Consider the following 15,043-nt stretch of genomic DNA (forward strand, 5'->3'; position numbering starts at 1 on the left):
CATCTGGGGGTACGGCCACACACCCGGAGAACTTGCGCGCGCCATCTTGGGAGGATAGTTCGCTACAGGCCTCGCATTCCGCACCTGACAGGCATCACCAAGGGTCTGCCCACTGCGACATTCCACTTCCGCCTTGTTCCTGTCCTCCACTCCACCCCGCTGTCCCTGACATAACGTATGCTACACACTCACCCAGTGGTCCCATCAGCAAACGAAGGGCCACGGCTATGCCTCGTGCCTACAGGGAAACTCGTGCCTCCAAGTCATCCCAACCTTTTAAAACAGGGCGCTTGGACACCTCACATCTCTGTTGCCCGAGTAGGCATGGCCCCTTCGAGCACCTGATTCGGCTCAGCCAAAATGCCCAGCGGCCACACGCACATGGACGGAGCCACAGATCAGCTGTGGGCATCGGCCTGGCCTAGGAATTCGCCCATGAGGAGGACAAGTATTGGAAGCCCCGGCAGCTCTCCCTGGCCCCTGCCACCTCTGTCTCTGTCTATGCCAACGTGCCGGACCTCAGTCACGATGAGCGAGACGGTAGTGGGTTTTCACTCATTTTGTTCAGCTTTTCCAAGGAATGTTATTGGAGGACTCATCATCGATCCAAGCACGCCGGACGCACCAACCGCGTCCATGTCCCTGGCCGGGCCGCGGCCCGACCGAACACAGTCATTGGGATGGTATTTCCACACCAACCCTCATAGCCTACAACAACTGGCTTGGCACGGGGGAGGTGGACCAGCCAAGCTTACCGTCTTCGCCACGCTCCGGCCTGTTTCCCACTCACGAACACAGCGATGCCAAACACAAAACAGGACCCCACGGCCTCAGCACAGGCGGACACGCTCCACTCAGCCACCCGGCACGCCTCCCTCACCCGCCACCTTGTCCTGAAGAGTGTACACAAATGAAAAGCAACCATGAGAACAATGGCCCGGTGCCAAGGCTCTCCTCTCCGATGCCAGCTTCCTGTCGGCTCAGTATACTCCCCAATGCTCACCACACACTGTCTTGCTTCCCCAATCCACACAGAACTGATCCATAATCCCGCACCTGGGGGCTAGATCCACACACACGGGGAACTTGGGTGCGCCATCTTGGGAGGATAGTTTGCTATACACCTCCCTTTCCGCACCTTCTAGGCTTCACCCGGGGTATGCCTGCTGCAATTTTCCACATCCGCCTTGTACCTGTCCTCCCCTACAACCTCCACACTCCACCCCGATGACCGCTGCAAGAATGTTTACTGCACCCTCAACCACTGGTCCTATAAGAAGGGGAGGGCCAGGGATAGCCCTCTCCAGGCCACCTCATACCTCCAAGTCATCCTAACCTTTTAAAACAGGGCGCTTGGACACCTCACACCTGTTGTTCCCCCAGCAGGCCTGGCTCTGCTGAGATTCTCATTCGGCTCAGACAATCATACCCAGCGGCCACACGCACATGGACGGGGCCATAGCCCACCATTCGACATCGGCTGGGCCTAGGAATTCGTTCATGGGGAAGACAAGTATTGGAAGCCCCGGCAGCTCTCCCTGGCCCCTGCCAACTCTGCCTCTGCCTCTGCCAACGTGCTGGACCTCAGTCACGATGAGCGAGACGGTAGTGGGTTTTCACTCATTTTGTTCAGCTTTTCCAAGGAATGTTATTGGAGGACTCATCATCGATCCAAGCACGCCGGACGCACCAACCGCGTCCACGCCCCTGGCCGGGCCTGGGCCCGACCGAGCACATTTGGGGGGCGGTATTTCCACGCCAATCCTGCATATCCTCCAACAACTCGCTTGACGTGGTGGAGGTGGACAAACCAAGCTTACCATCTTCACCACGCACCGGCCTTTGTCCCAGTCACGAACACAGGGATGCCAAACAGAAAAAAGGACCCAAGGGCCTCAGCAGAGGTGGGCACGCTCCAATCAGCCAACAGGAAGCCTTCTCGCTCGCCGCCTCCTCCTGAAGAGTGAACACAAACGACAAGCAACCATGAGAACAAAGGCCCGGTGCCAGGACCCTTCTCTCTGATGCCAGCTTCCTGTAGCCTGAGGAAAATCCTCAATGCTCAGGATATACTCTCCTGCATCCCCAATATACAGAGAGCTAATCGAGAACCGCACATCTGGGGGTACGGCCACACACCCGGAGAACTTGCGCGCCATCTTGGGAGGATAGTTCGCTACAGGCCTCGCATTCCGCACCTGACAGGCATCACCAAGGGTCTGCCCACTGCGACATTCCACTTCCGCCTTGTTCCTGTCCTCCACTCCACCCCGCTGTCCCTGAGATAACGTATGCTACACACTCACCCAGTGGTCCCATCAGCAAACGAAGGGCCACGGCTATGCCTCGTGCCTACAGGGAAACTCGTGCCTCCAAGTCATCCCAACCTTTTAAAACAGGGCGCTTGGACACCTCACATCTCTGTTGCCCGAGTAGGCATGGCCCCTTCGAGCACCTGATTCGGCTCAGCCAAAATGCCCAGCGGCCACACGCACATGGACGGAGCCACAGATCAGCTGTGGGCATCGGCCTGGCCTAGGAATTCGCCCATGAGGAGGACAAGTATTGGAAGCCCCGGCAGCTCTCCCTGGCCCCTGCCACCTCTGTCTCTGTCTATGCCAACGTGCCGGACCTCAGTCACGATGAGCGAGACGGTAGTGGGTTTTCACTCATTTTGTTCAGCTTTTCCAAGGAATGTTATTGGAGGACTCATCATCGATCCAAGCACGCCGGACGCACCAACCGCGTCCACGCCCCTGGCCGGGCCTGGGCCCGACCGAGCACATTTGGGGGGCGGTATTTCCACGCCAATCCTGCATATCCTCCAACAACTCGCTTGACGTGGTGGAGGTGGACAAACCAAGCTTACCATCTTCACCACGCACCGGCCTTTGTCCCAGTCACGAACACAGGGATGCCAAACAGAAAAAAGGACCCAAGGGCCTCAGCAGAGGTGGGCACGCTCCAATCAGCCAACAGGAAGCCTTCTCGCTCACCGCCTCCTCCTGAAGAGTGAACACAAACGACAAGCAACCATGAGAACAAAGGCCCGGTGCCAGGACCCTTCTCTCTGATGCCAGCTTCCTGTAGCCTGAGGAAAATCCTCAATGCTCAGGATATACTCTCCTGCATCCCCAATATACAGAGAGCTAATCGAGAACCGCACATCTGGGGGTACGGCCACACACCCGGAGAACTTGCGCGCGCCATCTTCGGAGGATAGTTCGCTACAGGCCTCGCATTCCGCACCTGACAGGCATCACCAAGGGTCTGCCCACTGCGACATTCCACTTCCGCCTTGTTCCTGTCCTCCACTCCACCCCGCTGTCCCTGACATAACGTATGCTACAAACTCACCCAGTGGTCCCATCAGCAAACGAAGGGCCACGGCTATGCCTCGTGCCTACAGGGAACCTCGTGCCTCCAAGTCATCCCAACCTTTTAAAACAGGGCGCTTGGACACCTCACATCTCTGTTGCCCGAGTAGGCATGGCCCCTTCGAGCACCTGATTCGGCTCAGCCAAAATGCCCAGCGGCCACACGCACATGGACGGAGCCACAGATCAGCTGTGGGCATCGGCCTGGCCTAGGAATTCGCCCATGAGGAGGACAAGTATTGGAAGCCCCGGCAGCTCTCCCTGGCCCCTGCCACCTCTGTCTCTGTCTATGCCAACGTGCCGGACCTCAGTCACGATGAGCGAGACGGTAGTGGGTTTTCACTCATTTTGTTCAGCTTTTCCAAGGAATGTTATTGGAGGACTCATCATCGATCCAAGCACGCCGGACGCACCAACCGCATCCATGTCCCTGGCCGGGCCGCGGCCCGACCGAACACAGTCATTGGGATGGTATTTCCACACCAACCCTCATAGCCTACAACAACTGGCTTGGCACGGGGGAGGTGGACCAGCCAAGCTTACCGTCTTCGCCACGCTCCGGCCTGTTTCCCACTCACGAACACAGCGATGCCAAACACAAAACAGGACCCCACGGCCTCAGCACAGGCGGACACGCTCCACTCAGCCACCCGGCACGCCTCCCTCGCCCGCCACCTTGTCCTGAAGAGTGTACACAAATGAAAAGCAACCATGAGAACATTGGCCCGGTGCCAAGGCTCTCCTCTCCGATGCCAGCTTCCTGTCGGCTCAGTATACTCCCCAATGCTCACCACACACTGTCTTGCTTCCCCAAACCACACAGAACTGATCCATAATCCCGCACCTGGGGGCTAGATCCACACACGGGGAACTTGGGTGCGCCATCTTGGGAGGATAGTTTGCTATACACCTCCCTTTCCGCACCTTCTAGGCTTCACCCGGGGTATGCCTGCTGCAATTTTCCACATCCGCCTTGTACCTGTCCTCCCCTACAACCTCCACACTCCACCCCGATGACCGCTGCAAGAATGTTTACTGCACCCTCAACCACTGGTCCTATAAGAAGGGGAAGGCCAGGGATAGCCCTCTCCAGGCCACCTCATACCTCCAAGTCATCCTAACCTTTTAAAACAGGGCGCTTGGACACCTCACACCTGTTGTTCCCCCAGCAGGCCTGGCTCTGCTGAGATTCTCATTCGGCTCAGACAATCATACCCAGCGGCCACACGCACATGGACGGGGCCATAGCCCACCATTCGACATCGGCTGGGCCTAGGAACTCGTTCATGGGGAAGACAAGTATTGGAAGCCCCGGCAGCTCTCCCTGGCCCCTGCCAACTCTGCCTCTGCCTCTGCCAACGTGCCGGACCTCAGTCACGATGAGCGAGACGGTAGTGGGTTTTCACTCATTTTGTTCAGCTTTTCCAAGGAATGTTATTGGAGGACTCATCATCGATCCAAGCACGCCGGACGCACCAACCGCGTCCACGCCCCTGGCCGGGCCTGGGCCCGACCGAGCACATTTGGGGGGCGGTATTTCCACGCCAATCCTGCATATCCTCCAACAACTGGCTTGACGTGGTGGAGGTGGACAAACCAAGCTTACCATCTTCACCACGCACCGGCCTTTGTCCCAGTCACGAACACAGGGATGCCAAACAGAAAAAAGGACCCAAGGGCCTCAGCAGAGGTGGGCACGCTCCAATCAGCCAACAGGAAGCCTTCTCGCTCGCCGCCTCCTCCTGAAGAGTGAACACAAACGACAAGCAACCATGAGAACAAAGGCCCGGTGCCAGGACCCTTCTCTCTGATGCCAGCTTCCTGTAGCCTGACGAAAATCCTCAATGCTCAGGATATACTCTCCTGCATCCCCAATGTACAGAGAGCTAATCGAGAACCGCACATCTGGGGGTACGGCCACACACCCGGAGAACTTGCGCGCGCCATCTTGGGAGGATAGTTCGCTACAGGCCTCGCATTCCGCACCTGACAGGCATCACCAAGGGTCTGCCCACTGCGACATTCCACTTCCGCCTTGTTCCTGTACTCCACTCCACCCCGCTGTCCCTGACATAACGTATGCTACACACTCACCCAGTGGTCCCATCAGCAAACGAAGGGCCACGGCTATGCCTCGTGCCTACAGGGAACCTCGTGCCTCCAAGTCATCCCAACCTTTTAAAACAGGGCGCTTGGACACCTCACATCTCTGTTGCCCGAGTAGGCATGGCCCCTTCGAGCACCTGATTCGGCTCAGCCAAAATGCCCAGCGGCCACACGCACATGGACAGAGCCACAGATCAGCTGTGGGCATCGGCCTGGCCTAGGAATTCGCCCATGAGGAGGACAAGTATTGGAAGCCCCGGCAGCTCTCCCTGGCCCCTGCCACCTCTGTCTCTGTCTATGCCAACGTGCCGGACCTCAGTCACGATGAGCGAGACGGTAGTGGGTTTTCACTCATTTTGTTCAGCTTTTCCAAGGAATGTTATTGGAGGACTCATCATCGATCCAAGCACGCCGGACGCACCAACCGCGTCCATGTCCCTGGCCGGGCCGCGGCCCGACCGAACACAGTCATTGGGATGGTATTTCCACACCAACCCTCATAGCCTACAACAACTGGCTTGGCACGGGGGAGGTGGACCAGCCAAGCTTACCGTCTTCGCCACGCTCCGGCCTGTTTCCCACTCACGAACACAGCGATGCCAAACACAAAACAGGACCCCACGGCCTCAGCACAGGCGGACACGCTCCACTCAGCCACCCGGCACGCCTCCCTCGCCCGCCACCTTGTCCTGAAGAGTGTACACAAATGAAAAGCAACCATGAGAACAATGGCCCGGTGCCAAGGCTCTCCTCTCCGATGCCAGCTTCCTGTCGGCTCAGTATACTCCCCAATGCTCACCACACACTGTCTTGCTTCCCCAATCCACACAGAACTGATCCACAATCCCGCACCTGGGGGCTAGATCCACACACACCCGGGGAACTTGGGTGCGCCATCTTGGGAGGATAGTTTGCTATACACCTCCCTTTCCGCACCTTCTAGGCTTCACCCGGGGTATGCCTGCTGCAATTTTCCACATCCGCCTTGTACCTGTCCTCCCCTACAACCTCCACACTCCACCCCAATGACCGCTGCAAGAATGTTTACTGCACCCTCAACCACTGGTCCTATAAGAAGGGGAGGGCCAGGGATAGCCCTCTCCAGGCCACCTCATACCTCCAAGTCATCCTAACCTTTTAAAACAGGGCGCTTGGACACCTCACACCTGTTGTTCCCCCAGCAGGCCTGGCTCTGCTGAGATTCTGATTCGGCTCAGACAATCATACCCAGCGGCCACACGCACATGGACGGGGCCATAGCCCACCATTCGACATCGGCTGGGCCTAGGAATTCGTTCATGGGGAAGACAAGTATTGGAAGCCCCGGCAGCTCTCCCTGGCCCCTGCCAACTCTGCCTCTGCCTCTGCCAACGTGCTGGACCTCAGTCACGATGAGCGAGACGGTAGTGGGTTTTCACTCATTTTGTTCAGCTTTTCCAAGGAATGTTATTGGAGGACTCATCATCGATCCAAGCACGCCGGACGCACCAACCGCGTCCACGCCCCTGGCCGGGCCTGGGCCCGACCGAGCACATTTGGGGGGCGGTATTTCCACGCCAATCCTGCATATCCTCCAACAACTCGCTTGACGTGGTGGAGGTGGACAAACCAAGCTTACCATCTTCACCACGCACCGGCCTTTGTCCCAGTCACGAACACAGGGATGCCAAACAGAAAAAAGGACCCAAGGGCCTCAGCAGAGGTGGGCACGCTCCAATCAGCCAACAGGAAGCCTTCTCGCTCGCCGCCTCCTCCTGAAGAGTGAACACAAACGACAAGCAACCATGAGAACAAAGGCCCGGTGCCAGGACCCTTCTCTCTGATGCCAGCTTCCTGTAGCCTGAGGAAAATCCTCAATGCTCAGGATATACTCTCCTGCATCCCCAATATACAGAGAGCTAATCGAGAACCGCACATCTGGGGGTACGGCCACACACCCGGAGAACTTGCGCGCCATCTTGGGAGGATAGTTCGCTACAGGCCTCGCATTCCGCACCTGACAGGCATCACCAAGGGTCTGCCCACTGCGACATTCCACTTCCGCCTTGTTCCTGTCCTCCACTCCACCCCGCTGTCCCTGAGATAACGTATGCTACACACTCACCCAGTGGTCCCATCAGCAAACGAAGGGCCACGGCTATGCCTCGTGCCTACAGGGAAACTCGTGCCTCCAAGTCATCCCAACCTTTTAAAACAGGGCGCTTGGACACCTCACATCTCTGTTGCCCGAGTAGGCATGGCCCCTTCGAGCACCTGATTCGGCTCAGCCAAAATGCCCAGCGGCCACACGCACATGGACGGAGCCACAGATCAGCTGTGGGCATCGGCCTGGCCTAGGAATTCGCCCATGAGGAGGACAAGTATTGGAAGCCCCGGCAGCTCTCCCTGGCCCCTGCCACCTCTGTCTCTGTCTATGCCAACGTGCCGGACCTCAGTCACGATGAGCGAGACGGTAGTGGGTTTTCACTCATTTTGTTCAGCTTTTCCAAGGAATGTTATTGGAGGACTCATCATCGATCCAAGCACGCCGGACGCACCAACCGCGTCCACGCCCCTGGCCGGGCCTGGGCCCGACCGAGCACATTTGGGGGGCGGTATTTCCACGCCAATCCTGCATATCCTCCAACAACTCGCTTGACGTGGTGGAGGTGGACAAACCAAGCTTACCATCTTCACCACGCACCGGCCTTTGTCCCAGTCACGAACACAGGGATGCCAAACAGAAAAAAGGACCCAAGGGCCTCAGCAGAGGTGGGCACGCTCCAATCAGCCAACAGGAAGCCTTCTCGCTCACCGCCTCCTCCTGAAGAGTGAACACAAACGACAAGCAACCATGAGAACAAAGGCCCGGTGCCAGGACCCTTCTCTCTGATGCCAGCTTCCTGTAGCCTGAGGAAAATCCTCAATGCTCAGGATATACTCTCCTGCATCCCCAATATACAGAGAGCTAATCGAGAACCGCACATCTGGGGGTACGGCCACACACCCGGAGAACTTGCGCGCGCCATCTTCGGAGGATAGTTCGCTACAGGCCTCGCATTCCGCACCTGACAGGCATCACCAAGGGTCTGCCCACTGCGACATTCCACTTCCGCCTTGTTCCTGTCCTCCACTCCACCCCGCTGTCCCTGACATAACGTATGCTACAAACTCACCCAGTGGTCCCATCAGCAAACGAAGGGCCACGGCTATGCCTCGTGCCTACAGGGAACCTCGTGCCTCCAAGTCATCCCAACCTTTTAAAACAGGGCGCTTGGACACCTCACATCTCTGTTGCCCGAGTAGGCATGGCCCCTTCGAGCACCTGATTCGGCTCAGCCAAAATGCCCAGCGGCCACACGCACATGGACGGAGCCACAGATCAGCTGTGGGCATCGGCCTGGCCTAGGAATTCGCCCATGAGGAGGACAAGTATTGGAAGCCCCGGCAGCTCTCCCTGGCCCCTGCCACCTCTGTCTCTGTCTATGCCAACGTGCCGGACCTCAGTCACGATGAGCGAGACGGTAGTGGGTTTTCACTCATTTTGTTCAGCTTTTCCAAGGAATGTTATTGGAGGACTCATCATCGATCCAAGCACGCCGGACGCACCAACCGCATCCATGTCCCTGGCCGGGCCGCGGCCCGACCGAACACAGTCATTGGGATGGTATTTCCACACCAACCCTCATAGCCTACAACAACTGGCTTGGCACGGGGGAGGTGGACCAGCCAAGCTTACCGTCTTCGCCACGCTCCGGCCTGTTTCCCACTCACGAACACAGCGATGCCAAACACAAAACAGGACCCCACGGCCTCAGCACAGGCGGACACGCTCCACTCAGCCACCCGGCACGCCTCCCTCGCCCGCCACCTTGTCCTGAAGAGTGTACACAAATGAAAAGCAACCATGAGAACATTGGCCCGGTGCCAAGGCTCTCCTCTCCGATGCCAGCTTCCTGTCGGCTCAGTATACTCCCCAATGCTCACCACACACTGTCTTGCTTCCCCAAACCACACAGAACTGATCCATAATCCCGCACCTGGGGGCTAGATCCACACACGGGGAACTTGGGTGCGCCATCTTGGGAGGATAGTTTGCTATACACCTCCCTTTCCGCACCTTCTAGGCTTCACCCGGGGTATGCCTGCTGCAATTTTCCACATCCGCCTTGTACCTGTCCTCCCCTACAACCTCCACACTCCACCCCGATGACCGCTGCAAGAATGTTTACTGCACCCTCAACCACTGGTCCTATAAGAAGGGGAAGGCCAGGGATAGCCCTCTCCAGGCCACCTCATACCTCCAAGTCATCCTAACCTTTTAAAACAGGGCGCTTGGACACCTCACACCTGTTGTTCCCCCAGCAGGCCTGGCTCTGCTGAGATTCTCATTCGGCTCAGACAATCATACCCAGCGGCCACACGCACATGGACGGGGCCATAGCCCACCATTCGACATCGGCTGGGCCTAGGAATTCGTTCATGGGGAAGACAAGTATTGGAAGCCCCGGCAGCTCTCCCTGGCCCCTGCCAACTCTGCCTCTGCCTCTGCCAACGTGCCGGACCTCAGTCACGATGAGCGAGACGGTAGTGGGTTTTCACTCATTTTGTTCAGCTTTTCCAAGGAATGTTATTGGAGGACTCATCATCGATCCAAGCACGCCGGACGCACCAACCGCGTCCACGCCCCTGGCCGGGCCTGGGCCCGACCGAGCACATTTGGGGGGCGGTATTTCCACGCCAATCCTGCATATCCTCCAACAACTCGCTTGACGTGGTGGAGGTGGACAAACCAAGCTTACCATCTTCACCACGCACCGGCCTTTGTCCCAGTCACGAACACAGGGATGCCAAACAGAAAAAAGGACCCAAGGGCCTCAGCAGAGGTGGGCACGCTCCAATCAGCCAACAGGAAGCCTTCTCGCTCGCCGCCTCCTCCTGAAGAGTGAACACAAACGACAAGCAACCATGAGAACAAAGGCCCGGTGCCAGGACCCTTCTCTCTGATGCCAGCTTCCTGTAGCCTGACGAAAATCCTCAATGCTCAGGATATACTCTCCTGCATCCCCAATGTACAGAGAGCTAATCGAGAACCGCACATCTGGGGGTACGGCCACACACCCGGAGAACTTGCGCGCGCCATCTTGGGAGGATAGTTCGCTACAGGCCTCGCATTCCGCACCTGACAGGCATCACCAAGGGTCTGCCCACTGCGACATTCCACTTCCGCCTTGTTCCTGTACTCCACTCCACCCCGCTGTCCCTGACATAACGTATGCTACACACTCACCCAGTGGTCCCATCAGCAAACGAAGGGCCACGGCTATGCCTCGTGCCTACAGGGAACCTCGTGCCTCCAAGTCATCCCAACCTTTTAAAACAGGGCGCTTGGACACCTCACATCTCTGTTGCCCGAGTAGGCATGGCCCCTTCGAGCACCTGATTCGGCTCAGCCAAAATGCCCAGCGGCCACACGCACATGGACAGAGCCACAGATCAGCTGTGGGCATCGGCCTGGCCTAGGAATTCGCCCATGAGGAGGACAAGTATTGGAAGCCCCGGCAGCTCTCCCTGGCCCCTGCCACCTCTGTCTCTGTCTATGCCAACGTGCCGGACCTCAGTCACGATGAGCGAGACGGTAGTGGGTTTTCACTCATTTTGTTCAGCTTTTCCAAGGAATGTTATTGGAGGACTCATCATCGATCCAAGCACGCCGGACGCACCAACCGCGTCCATGTCCCTGGCCGGGCCGCGGCCCGACCGAACACAGTCATTGGGATGGTATTTCCACACCAACCCTCATAGCCTACAACAACTGGCTTGGCACGGGGGAGGTGGACCAGCCAAGCTTACCGTCTTCGCCACGCTCCGGCCTGTTTCCCACTCACGAACACAGCGATGCCAAACACAAAACAGGACCCCACGGCCTCAGCACAGGCGGACACGCTCCACTCAGCCACCCGGCACGCCTCCCTCGCCCGCCACCTTGTCCTGAAGAGTGTACACAAATGAAAAGCAACCATGAGAACAATGGCCCGGTGCCAAGGCTCTCCTCTCCGATGCCAGCTTCCTGTCGGCTCAGTATACTCCCCAATGCTCACCACACACTGTCTTGCTTCCCCAATCCACACAGAACTGATCCACAATCCCGCACCTGGGGGCTAGATCCACACACACCCGGGGAACTTGGGTGCGCCATCTTGGGAGGATAGTTTGCTATACACCTCCCTTTCCGCACCTTCTAGGCTTCACCCGGGGTATGCCTGCTGCAATTTTCCACATCCGCCTTGTACCTGTCCTCCCCTACAACCTCCACACTCCACCCCAATGACCGCTGCAAGAATGTTTACTGCACCCTCAACCACTGGTCCTATAAGAAGGGGAGGGCCAGGGATAGCCCTCTCCAGGCCACCTCATACCTCCAAGTCATCCTAACCTTTTAAAACAGGGCGCTTGGACACCTCACACCTGTTGTTCCCCCAGCAGGCCTGGCTCTGCTGAGATTCTGATTCGGCTCAGACAATCATACCCAGCGGCCACACGCACATGGACGGGGCCATAGCCCACCATTCGACATCGGCTGGGCCTAGGAATTCGTTCATGGGGAAGACAAGTATTGGAAGCCCCGGCAGCTCTCCCTGGCCCCTGCCAACTCTGCCTCTGCCTCTGCCAACGTGCTGGACCTCAGTCACGATGAGCGAGACGGTAGTGGGTTTTCACTCATTTTGTTCAGCTTTTCCAAGGAATGTTATTGGAGGACTCATCATCGATCCAAGCACGCCGGACGCACCAACCGCGTCCACGCCCCTGGCCGGGCCTGGGCCCGACCGAGCACATTTGGGGGGCGGTATTTCCACGCCAATCCTGCATATCCTCCAACAACTCGCTTGACGTGGTGGAGGTGGACAAACCAAGCTTACCATCTTCACCACGCACCGGCCTTTGTCCCAGTCACGAACACAGGGATGCCAAACAGAAAAAAGGACCCAAGGGCCTCAGCAGAGGTGGGCACGCTCCAATCAGCCAACAGGAAGCCTTCGCGCTCGCCGCCTCCTCCTGAAGAGTGAACACAAACGACAAGCAACCATGAGAACAAAGGCCCGGTGCCAGGACCCTTCTCTCTGATGCCAGCTTCCTGTAGCCTGAGGAAAATCCTCAATGCTCAGGATATACTCTCCTGCATCCCCAATATACAGAGAGCTAATCGAGAACCGCACATCTGTGGGGACGGCCACACACCCGGAGAACTTGCGCGCGCCATCTTGGGAGGATAGTTCGCTACAGGCCTCGCATTCCGCACCTGACAGGCATCACCAAGGGTCTGCCCACTGCGACATTCCACTTCCGCCTTGTTCCTGTCCTCCACTCCACCCCGCTGTCCCTGAGATAACGTATGCTACACACTCACCCAGTGGTCCCATCAGCAAACGAAGGGCCACGGCTATGCCTCGTGCCTACAGGGAACCTCGTGCCTCCAAGTCATCCCAACCTTTTAAAACAGGGCGCTTGGACACCTCACATCTCTGTTGCCCGAGTAGGCATGGCCCCTTCGAGCACCTGATTCGGCTCAGCCAAAATGCCCAGCGGCCACACGCACATGGACGGAGCCACAGATCAGCTGTGGGCATCGGCCTGGCCTAGGAATTCGCCCATGAGGAGGACAAGTATTGGAAGCCCCGGCAGCTCTCCCTGGCCCCTGCCACCTCTGCCTCTGTGTATGCCAACGTGCCGGACCTCAGTCACGATGAGCGAGACGGTAGTGGGTTTTCACTCATTTTGTTCAGCTTTTCCAAGGAATGTTATTGGAGGACTCATCATCGATCCAAGCACGCCGGACGCACCAACCGCGTCCATGTCCCTGGCCGGGCCGCGGCCCAACCGAACACAGTCATTGGGATGGTATTTCCACACCAACCCTCATAGCCTACAACAACTGGCTTGGCACGGCGGAGGTGGACCAGCCAAGCTTACCGTCTTCGCCACGCTCCGGCCTGTTTCCCACTCGCGAACACAGCGATGCCAAACACAAAACAGGACCCCACGGCCTCAGCACAGGCGGACACGCTCCACTCAGCCACCCGGCACGCCTCCCTCGCCCGCCAACTTGTCCTGAAGAGTGTACACAAATGAAAAGCAACCATGAGAACAATGGCCCGGTGCCAAGGCTCTCCTATCCGATGCCAGCTTCCTGTCGGCTCAGTATACTCCCCAATGCTCACCACACACTGTCTTGCTTCCCCAATCCACACAGAACTGATCCACAAACCCGCACCTGGGGGCTAGATCCACACACACCCGGGGAACTTGGGTGCGCCATCTTGGGAGGATAGTTTGCTATAGACCTCCCTTTCTGCACCTTCTAGGCTTCACCCGGGGTATGCCTGCTGCAATTTTCCACATCCGCCTTGTACCTGTCCTCCCCTACAACCTCCACACTCCACCCCGATGACCGCTGCAAGAATGTCTACTGCACCCTCAACCATTGGTCCTCTAAGAAGGGGACGGCCAGGGCTAGCCCTCTCCAGGCCACCTCATACCTCCAAGTCATCCTAACCTTTTAAAACAGTGCGCTTGGACACCTCACACCTGTTGTTCCCCCAGCAGGCCTGGCTCTGCTGAGATTCTCATTCGGCTCAGACAATCATACCCAGCGGCCACACGCACATGGACGGGGCCATAGCCCACCATTCGACATCGGCTGGGCCTAGGAATTCGTTCATGGGGAAGACAAGTATTGGAAGCCCCGGCAGCTCTCCCTGGCCCCTGCCAACTCTGCCTCTGCCTCTGCCAACGTGCTGGACCTCAGTCACGATGAGCGAGACGGTAGTGGGTTTTCACTCATTTTGTTCAGCTTTTCCAAGGAATGTTATTGGAGGACTCATCATCGATCCAAGCACGCCGGACGCACCAACCGCGTCCACGCCCCTGGCCGGGCCTGGGCCCGACCGAGCACATTTGGGGGGCGGTATTTCCACGCCAATCCTGCATATCCTCCAACAACTCGCTTGACGTGGTGGAGGTGGACAAACCAAGCTTACCATCTTCACCACGCACCGGCCTTTGTCCCAGTCACGAACACAGGGATGCCAAACAGAAAAAAGGACCCAAGGGCCTCAGCAGAGGTGGGCACGCTCCAATCAGCCAACAGGAAGCCTTCGCGCTCGCCGCCTCCTCCTGAAGAGTGAACACAAACGACAAGCAACCATGAGAACAAAGGCCCGGTGCCAGGACCCTCCTCTCTGATGCCAGCTTCCTGTAGCCTGAGGAAAATCCTCAATGCTCAGGATATACTCTCCTGCATCCCCAATGTACAGAGAGCTAATCGAGAACCGCACATCTGGGGGTACGGCCACACACCCGGAGAACTTGCGCGCGCCATCTTGGGAGGATAGTTCGCTACAGGCCTCGCATTCCGCACCTGACAGGCATCACCAAGGGTCTGCCCACTGCGACCTTCCACTTCCGCCTTGTTCCTGTACTGCACTCCACCCCGCTGTCCCTGAGATAACGTATGCTACACACTCACCCAGTGGTCCCATCAGCAAACGAAGGGCCACGGCTATGCCTCGTGCCTACAGGGA

General features: G+C 57.7%; 14 non-coding genes across 14 annotated transcripts; all 14 read right to left on the reverse strand.

Annotated features, from left to right (window-relative positions):
- Nucleotides 1-514: 514 nt before the first annotated feature.
- On the reverse strand, nt 515-608 carry LOC124082438 (small nucleolar RNA SNORD116). The gene has a single exon (XR_006848396.1). It is a non-coding gene; the product is annotated as a small nucleolar RNA SNORD116 (small nucleolar RNA).
- A 971-nt stretch (nt 609-1,579) lies between these two features.
- LOC124082439 (small nucleolar RNA SNORD116) lies at nt 1,580-1,673 on the reverse strand. Its single transcript, XR_006848397.1, has one exon. It is a non-coding gene; the product is annotated as a small nucleolar RNA SNORD116 (small nucleolar RNA).
- A 955-nt stretch (nt 1,674-2,628) lies between these two features.
- LOC124082440 (small nucleolar RNA SNORD116) lies at nt 2,629-2,722 on the reverse strand. Its single transcript, XR_006848398.1, has one exon. It is a non-coding gene; the product is annotated as a small nucleolar RNA SNORD116 (small nucleolar RNA).
- Nucleotides 2,723-3,679: 957 nt separating this feature from the next.
- Nucleotides 3,680-3,773, reverse strand: LOC124082441 (small nucleolar RNA SNORD116). The gene has a single exon (XR_006848399.1). It is a non-coding gene; the product is annotated as a small nucleolar RNA SNORD116 (small nucleolar RNA).
- Nucleotides 3,774-4,742: 969 nt separating this feature from the next.
- On the reverse strand, nt 4,743-4,836 carry LOC124082442 (small nucleolar RNA SNORD116). Its single transcript, XR_006848400.1, has one exon. It is a non-coding gene; the product is annotated as a small nucleolar RNA SNORD116 (small nucleolar RNA).
- A 957-nt stretch (nt 4,837-5,793) lies between these two features.
- On the reverse strand, nt 5,794-5,887 carry LOC124082443 (small nucleolar RNA SNORD116). Its single transcript, XR_006848401.1, has one exon. It is a non-coding gene; the product is annotated as a small nucleolar RNA SNORD116 (small nucleolar RNA).
- A 973-nt stretch (nt 5,888-6,860) lies between these two features.
- Nucleotides 6,861-6,954, reverse strand: LOC124082445 (small nucleolar RNA SNORD116). Its single transcript, XR_006848403.1, has one exon. It is a non-coding gene; the product is annotated as a small nucleolar RNA SNORD116 (small nucleolar RNA).
- A 955-nt stretch (nt 6,955-7,909) lies between these two features.
- On the reverse strand, nt 7,910-8,003 carry LOC124082446 (small nucleolar RNA SNORD116). Its single transcript, XR_006848404.1, has one exon. It is a non-coding gene; the product is annotated as a small nucleolar RNA SNORD116 (small nucleolar RNA).
- Nucleotides 8,004-8,960: 957 nt separating this feature from the next.
- On the reverse strand, nt 8,961-9,054 carry LOC124082447 (small nucleolar RNA SNORD116). Its single transcript, XR_006848405.1, has one exon. It is a non-coding gene; the product is annotated as a small nucleolar RNA SNORD116 (small nucleolar RNA).
- Nucleotides 9,055-10,023: 969 nt separating this feature from the next.
- On the reverse strand, nt 10,024-10,117 carry LOC124082448 (small nucleolar RNA SNORD116). The gene has a single exon (XR_006848406.1). It is a non-coding gene; the product is annotated as a small nucleolar RNA SNORD116 (small nucleolar RNA).
- A 957-nt stretch (nt 10,118-11,074) lies between these two features.
- Nucleotides 11,075-11,168, reverse strand: LOC124082449 (small nucleolar RNA SNORD116). The gene has a single exon (XR_006848407.1). It is a non-coding gene; the product is annotated as a small nucleolar RNA SNORD116 (small nucleolar RNA).
- A 973-nt stretch (nt 11,169-12,141) lies between these two features.
- Nucleotides 12,142-12,235, reverse strand: LOC124082370 (small nucleolar RNA SNORD116). The gene has a single exon (XR_006848334.1). It is a non-coding gene; the product is annotated as a small nucleolar RNA SNORD116 (small nucleolar RNA).
- A 957-nt stretch (nt 12,236-13,192) lies between these two features.
- On the reverse strand, nt 13,193-13,286 carry LOC124082371 (small nucleolar RNA SNORD116). Its single transcript, XR_006848335.1, has one exon. It is a non-coding gene; the product is annotated as a small nucleolar RNA SNORD116 (small nucleolar RNA).
- A 973-nt stretch (nt 13,287-14,259) lies between these two features.
- Nucleotides 14,260-14,353, reverse strand: LOC124082372 (small nucleolar RNA SNORD116). Its single transcript, XR_006848336.1, has one exon. It is a non-coding gene; the product is annotated as a small nucleolar RNA SNORD116 (small nucleolar RNA).
- Between the last annotated feature and the right edge of the window lie 690 nt (nt 14,354-15,043).

This window comes from Marmota monax, unplaced genomic scaffold (genome assembly GCF_021218885.2).
Source record: "Marmota monax isolate L192 unplaced genomic scaffold, Marmota_monax_Labrador192_F-V1.1 WCK01_AAM20220418_F8-fsc00179, whole genome shotgun sequence".
In the NCBI taxonomy this organism is placed as follows: domain Eukaryota; kingdom Metazoa; phylum Chordata; class Mammalia; order Rodentia; family Sciuridae; genus Marmota; species Marmota monax.